Raw genomic sequence first — 8,044 nt, forward strand, 5'->3', positions numbered from 1 at the left:
CAATAAAAAAACAACAACAACTGCACAATCAAGTTAACCAAGACGCCGGCGTGCCACTCAACACCCACCAGGAACGGGCGCCCAGCCTGATCTAAAAGAGTTCAACCGCGGCCCACGGGCAGAAGGCTTTAAGATTTCAGACACCTGTGGGGAAAAAAACGAGACGGCATACTTGTTTGTTTTTTTTTTTTTGCTTTTCAGGCAGAGAAGGGAACGTGAGGTTTCTGCCACGTGTTAGCACGTGAGCAAAGACACGCATGACTAAGGAGCTCATCATAACTGATCAGTGCAGGGTTGGTATACCCACAGTGGGAGTGACTCTGTGTCAGACGCGTCCACGCTGTATCAGGCATGCCCATAGTGTCGATTACTCTATTGCACAGGCCCACAGGGGGAGTGGCACTGTATAACGCACACCCACAATGTGGGTTCTGTATCAGACACGCCCACAGTGGGAGTGGCACTGTATCAGACACACCCACAGTGTCAATGACTCTATTGCACAGGCCCACAGGGGGAGTGGCACTGTATCAGACACACCCACAGTGTCAATTACTCTATTGCACAGGCCCACAGGGGGAGTGGCACTGTATCAGACACACCCACAGTGTCAATTACTCTATTGCACAGGTCCACAGGGGGAGTGGCACTGTATAACGCACACCCACAATGTGGGTTCTGTATCAGACACGCCCACAGTGGGAGTGGCACTGTATCAGACACACCCACAGTGTCAATGACTCTATTGCACAGGCCCACAGGGGGAGTGGCACTGTATCAGACACACCCACAGTGTCAATGACTCTATTGCACAGGCCCACAGGGGGAGTGGCACTGTATCAGACACACCCACAGTGTCAATGACTCTATTGCACAGGTCCACAGGGGGAGTGGCACTGTATCAGACACACCCACAGTGTCAATTACTCTATTGCACAGGTCCACAGGGGGAGTGGCACTGTATCAGACACACCTACAGTGTCAATTACTCTACTGCACAGGCCCACAGCCACAGGGGGAGTGGCACTGTATCAGACACACCCACAGTGTCAATTACTCTATTGCACAGGCCCACAGGGGGAGTGGCACTGTATAACGCACACCCACAATGTGGGTTCTGTATCAGACACGCCCACAGTGGGAGTGGCACTGTATCAGACACACCCACAGTGTCAATTACTCTATCGGACACACCCATAGGGGGAGTGACTCTGTATAAGACACACCCACAATGTTAATGACTCTATATCAGACACGCCCACAGGGGAGTCGCACTGTAATCAGACACGCCTGTACTGGGTCTTGCAGTGCTGTAGCTGTCTCACGGTATAACAGTACTACAGTGCTGTAGCTGTCTCACAGTATTACAGTACTACAGCTGATTCACAGTACTATAGTACTGCAGTGCTGTAGCTGTCTCACAGTATTACATTACTACAGCTCATTCACAGTACTATCATCTTGCAGTGCTGTAGCTGTCTCAGTATAACAGTACTGCAGTGCTGTAGCTGTCTCACAGTATCACAGTACTACAGCTGATTCACAGTACTATCGTCTTGCAGTGCTGTAGCTGTCTCAGTATAACAGTACTGCAGTGCTGTAGCTCTCTCAGTATTACAGTACAGCTGATTCACAGTACTATAGTCTTGCAGTGCTGCAGCTGTCTCACAGTATAACAGTACTACAGCTGATTCACAGTACTATAGTCTTGCAGTGCTGTAGCTGTCTCACAGTATAACAGTACTACAGCTGATTCACAGTACTATAGTACTGCAGTGCTGTAGCTGTCTCAAAGTATAACAGTACTGCAGTGCTGTAGCTCTCACAGTATAACAGTACTACAGCTGATTCACAGTACTATAGTCTTGCAGTGCTGTAGCTGTCTCAGTATAACAGTACTGCAGTGCTGTAGCTGTCTCAGTATTACAGTACAGCTGATTCACAGTACTATAGTCTTGCAGTGCTGCAGCTGTCTCACAGTATAACAGTACTACAGCTGATTCACAGTACTATAGTACTGCAGTGTTGTAGCTGTCTCAAAGTATAACACTACTGCAGTGCTGTAGCTCTCACCGTATAACAGTACTACAGCTGATTCACAGTACTATAGTCTTGCAGTGCTGTAGCTGTCTCAGTATAACAGTACTACAGCTGATTCACAGTACTATAGTACTGCAGTGCTGTAGCTGTCTCACAGTGTAACAGTACTACAGCTGATTCACAGTACTATAGTCTTGCAATGCTGTAGCTGTCTCACAGTATAACAGTACTGCAGTGCTGTAGCTGTCTCGCAGTATTACAGTACTACAGCTGATTCACAGTACTATAGTACTGCAGTGGTGTAGCTGTCTCACAGTATTACATTACTACAGCTGATTCACAGTACTACAGTACTACAGTGCTGTAGCTGTCTCACAGTATAACAGTACTGTAATGCTGTAGCTATCTCACAGTATTACAGTACTACAGCTGATTCACAGTACTATAGTCTTGCAGTGCTGTAGCTGTCTCACAGTATTATAGTACTAAAGCTGATTCACAATACTATAGTACTGCAGTGCTGTAGCTGTCTCAAAGTATAACAGTACTGCAGTGCTGTAGCTCTCACAGTATTACATTACTACAGCTGATTCACAGTATTATAGTCTTGCAGTGCTGTAGCTGTCTCACAGTATAACAGTACTGCAGTGCTGTAGCTGTCTCACAGTATTACAGTACTACAGCTGATTCACAGTACTATAGTACTGCAGTGCTGTAGCTGTCTCACAGTGTAACAGTACTACAGCTGATTCACAGTACTATAGTACTGCAGTGCTGTAGCTGTCTCTCAGTATTACAGTACTACAGCTGATTCACAGTACTATAGTACTGCAGTGCTGTAGCTGTCTCACAGTATAACAGTACTACATCTGATTCACAGTACTATAGTCTTGCAATGCTGTAGCTGTCTCACAGTATAACAGTACTGCAGTGCTGTAGCTGTCTCGCAGTATTACAGTACTACAGCTGATTCACAGTACTATAGTACTGCAGTGGTGTAGCTGTCTCACAGTATTACATTACTACAGCTGATTCACAGTACTAGAGTACTACAGTGCTGTAGCTGTCTCACAGTATAACAGTACTGCAATGCTGTAGCTATCTCACAGTATTACAGTACTACAGCTGATTCACAGTACTATAGTCTTGCAGTGCTGTAGCTGTCTCACAGTATAACAGTACTGCATTGCTGTAGCTCTCACAGTATAACAGTACTACAGCTGATTCACAGTACTATAGTCTTGCAGTGCTGTAGCTGTCTCAGTATAACAGTACTGCAGTGCTGTAGCTGTCTCAGTATTACAGTACAGCTGATTCACAGTACTATAGTCTTGCAGTGCTGCAGCTGTCTCACAGTATAACAGTACTACAGCTGATTCACAGTACTATAGTACTGCAGTGCTGTAGCTGTCTCAAAGTATAACACTACTGCAGTGCTGTAGCTGTCTCGCAGTATTACAGTACTACAGCTGATTCACAGTACTATAGTACTGCAGTGCTGTAGCTGTCTCACAGTATAACAGTACTGCAATGCTGTAGCTATCTCACAGTATTACAGTGCTACAGCTGATTCACAGTACTATAGTACTGCAGTGCTGTAGCTGTCTCTCAGTATTACAGTACTACAGCTGATTCACAGTACTATAGTACTCCAGTGCTGTAGCTGTCTCACAGTATAACAGTACTACAGCTGATTCACAGTACTATAGTCTTGCAATGCTGTAGCTGTCTCACAGTATAACAGTACTGCAGTGCTGTAGCTGTCTCGCAGTATTACAGTACTACAGCTGATTCACAGTACTATAGTACTGCAGTGGTGTAGCTGTCTCACAGTATTACATTACTACAGCTGATTCACAGTACTAGAGTACTACAGTGCTGTAGCTGTCTCACAGTATAACAGTACTGCAATGCTGTAGCTATCTCACAGTATTACAGTACTACAGCTGATTCACAGTACTATAGTCTTGCAGTGCTGTAGCTGTCTCACAGTATTATAGTACTAAAGCTGATTCACAATACTATAGTACTGCAGTGCTGTAGCTGTCTCAAAGTATAACAGTACTGCAGTGCTGTAGTTCTCACAGTATTACATTACTACAGCTGATTCACAGTATTATAGTCTTGCAGTGCTGTAGCTGTCTCACAGTATAACAGTACTGCAGTGCTGTAGCTGTCTCACAGTATTACAGTACTACAGCTGATTCACAGTACTATAGTACTGCAGTGCTGTAGCTGTCTCACAGTGTAACAGTACTGCAGTGCTGTAGCTGTCTCACAGTGTAACAGTACTACAGCTGATTCACAGTACTATAGTACTGCAGTGCTGTAGCTGTCTCACAGTATAATAGTACTAAAGCTGATTCACAGTACTACAGTACATCAGTGCTGTAGCTGTCTCACAGTATAACAGTACTGCAATGCTGTAGCTATCTCACAGTATTACAGTACTACAGCTGATTCACAGTACTATAGTCTTGCAGTGCTGTAGCTGTCTCACAGTATAAAAGTACTGCAGTGCTGTAGCTGTCTCACAGTATTACAGTACTACAGCTAATTCACAGTACTATAGTCTTGCAGTGCTGTAGCTGTCTCAGTATTACATTACTACAGCTGATTCACAATAATATAGTACTGCAGTGCGGTAGCTGTCTCAAAGTATAACAGTACTGCAGTGCTGTAGCTGTCTCACAGTATTACAGTACTACAGCTGATTCACAATAATATAGTACTGCAGTGCTGTAGCTGTCTCAAAGTATAACAGTACTGCAGTGCTGTAGCTGTCTCACAGTATTACAGTACTACAGCTGATTCACAGTACTATAGTACTGCAGTGCTGTAGCTGTCTCACAGTGTAACAGTACTGCAGTGCTGTAGCTGTCTCACAGTGTAACAGTACTACAGCTGATTCACAGTACTATAGTACTGCAGTGCTGTAGCTGTCTCACAGTGTAACAGTACTGCAGTGCTGTAGCTGTCTCACAGTGTAACAGTACTACAGCTGATTCACAGTACTATAGTACTGCAGTGCTGTAGCTGTCTCTCAGTATTACAGTACTACAGCTGATTCACAGTAATATAGTACTGCAGTGCTGTAGCTGTCTCACAGTATAAAAGTACTAAAGCTTATTCACAGTACTATCGTCTTGCAGTGCTGTAGCTGTCTCACAGTATAACAGTACTGCAGTGCTGTAGCTGTCTCACAGTATTACAGTACTACAGCTGATTCACAGTATTATAGTCTTGCAGTGCTGCAGCTGTCTCACAGTATAACAGTACTGCAGTGCTGTAGCTGTCTCACAGTATTACAGTACTACAGCCGATTCACAGTACTATAGTACTGCAGTGCTGTAGCTGTCTCACAGTATAACAGTACTGCAGTGCTGTAGCTGTCTCGCAGTATTACAGTACTACAGCTGATTCACAGTACTATAGTACTGCAGTGCTGTAGCTGTCTCACAGTATAACAGTACTGCAATGCTGTAGCTATCTCACAGTATTACAGTACTACAGCTGATTCACAGTACTATAGTACTGCAGTGCTGTAGCTGTCTCTCAGTATTACAGTACTACAGCTGATTCACAGTACTATAGTACTCCAGTGCTGTAGCTGTCTCACAGTATAAAAGTACTAAAGCTTATTCACAGTACTATCGTCTTGCAGTGCTGTAGCTGTCTCACAGTATAACAATACTGCAGTGCTGTAGCTGTCTCACAGTATTACAGTACTACAGCTGATTCACAGTACTATAGTACTGCAGTGCTGTAGCTGTCTCACAGTATAACAATACTGCAGTGCTGTAGCTGTCTCAGTATTATAGTACTACAGCTGATTCACAATACTATAGTACTGCAGTGCTGTAGCTGTCTCAAAGTATAACAGTACTGCAACGCTGTAGCTCTCACAGTATTACATTACTACAGCTAATTCACAGTATTATAGTCTTGCAGTGCTGTAGCTGTCTCACAGTATAACAGTACTGCAGTGCTGTAGCTGTCTCAGAGTATTACAGTACTACAGCTGATTCACAGTACTATAGTACTGCAGTGCTGTAGCTGTCTCAGTATTACAGTACTACAGCTGATTCACAATACTATAGTACTGCAGTGCTGTAGCTGTCTCACAGTGTAACAGTACTACAGCTGATTCACAGTACAATAGTACTGCAGTGCTGTAGCTGTCTCTCAGTATTACAGTACTACAGCTGATTCACAGTACTATAGTACTGCAGTGCTGTAGCTGTCTCACAGTATAACAGTACTGCAGTGCTGTAGCTGTCTCACAGTATTACAGTACTACAGCTGATTCACAGTACTATAGTACTGCAGTGGTGTAGCTGTCTCACAGTATTACATTACTACAGCTGATTCACAGTACTAGAGTACTACAGTGCTGTAGCTGTCTCACAGTATAACAGTACTGCAATGCTGTAGCTATCTCACAGTATTACAGTACTACAGCTGATTCACAGTACTATAGTCTTGCAGTGCTGTAGCTGTCTCACAGTATTATAGTACTAAAGCTGATTCACAATACTATAGTACTGCAGTGCTGTAGCTGTCTCAAAGTATAACAGTACTGCAGTGCTGTAGCTCTCACAGTATTACATTACCACAGCTGATTCACAGTATTATAGTCTTGCAGTGCTGTAGCTGTCTCACAGTATAACAGTACTGCAGTGCTGTAGCTGTCTCACAGTATTACAGTACTACAGCTGATTCACAGTACTATAGTACTGCAGTGCTGTAGCTGTCTCACAGTATAACAGTACTGCAGTGCTGTAGCTGTCTCACAGTATTACAGTACTACAGCTGATTCACAGTACTATAGTACTGCAGTGCTGTAGCTGTCTCTCAGTGTAACAGTACTACAGCTGATTCACAGTACTATAGTACTGCAGTGCTGTAGCTGTCTCTCAGTATTACAGTACTACAGCTGATTCACAGTACTATAGTACTGCAGTGCTGTAGCTGTCTCACAGTATAAAAGTACTAAAGCTTATTCACAGTACTATCGTCTTGCAGTGCTGTAGCTGTCTCACAGTATAACAGTACTGCAGTGCTGTAGCTGTCTCAGTATTACAGTACTACAGCTAATTCACAGTACTATAGTCTTGCAGTGCTGTAGCTGTCTCAGTATTACAGTACTACAGCTGATTCACAATAATATAGTACTGCAGTGCGGTAGCTGTCTCAAAGTATAACAGTACTGCAGTGCTGTAGCTCTCACAGTATTACATTACTACAGCTGATTCACAGTATTATAGTCTTGCAGTGCTGCAGTTGTCTCACAGTATAACAGTACTGCAGTGCTGTAGCTGTCTCACAGTATTACAGTACTACAGCTGATTCACAGTACTATAGTACTGCAGTGCTGTAGCTGTCTCACAGTATAACAGTACTGCAGTGCTGTAGCTGTCTCACAGTATTACAGTACTACAGCTGATTCACAGTACTATAGTACTGCAGTGGTGTAGCTGTCTCACAGTATTACATTACTACAGCTGATTCAAAGTACTAGAGTACTGCAGTGCTGTAGCTGTCTCACAGTATAACAGTACTGCAATGCTGTAGCTGTCTCACAGTATTACAGTACTACAGCTGATTCACAGTACTATAGTCTTGCAGTGCTGTAGCTGTCTCACAGTATACTAGTACTACAGTGCTGTAGCTGTCTCACAGTATTACAGTACTACAGCTGATTCACAGTACTATAGTCTTACAGTGCTGTAGGTGTCTCACAGTATAACAATACTGCAGTGTTGTAGCTGTCTCACAGTATTACAGTACTACAGCTGAATCACAGTACTATAGTCTTGCAGTGCTGTAGCTGTCTCACAGTATTACAGTACTACAGCTGATTCACAGTACTATAGTACTGCAGTGCTGTAGCTGTGTCACAGTTTAACTGTACTGCAGTGGTGTAGCTGTCGCACAGTATTACAGTACTATAGCTGATTCACAGTACTATAGTCTTGCAGTGCTGTATCTGTCTCAGTTTAAC

The sequence above is a fragment of the Lepisosteus platostomus genome, chromosome 9 (assembly GCF_059453375.1).
Source record: "Lepisosteus platostomus isolate fLepPlt1 chromosome 9, fLepPlt1.hap1, whole genome shotgun sequence".
Lineage (NCBI taxonomy): Eukaryota > Metazoa > Chordata > Actinopteri > Semionotiformes > Lepisosteidae > Lepisosteus > Lepisosteus platostomus.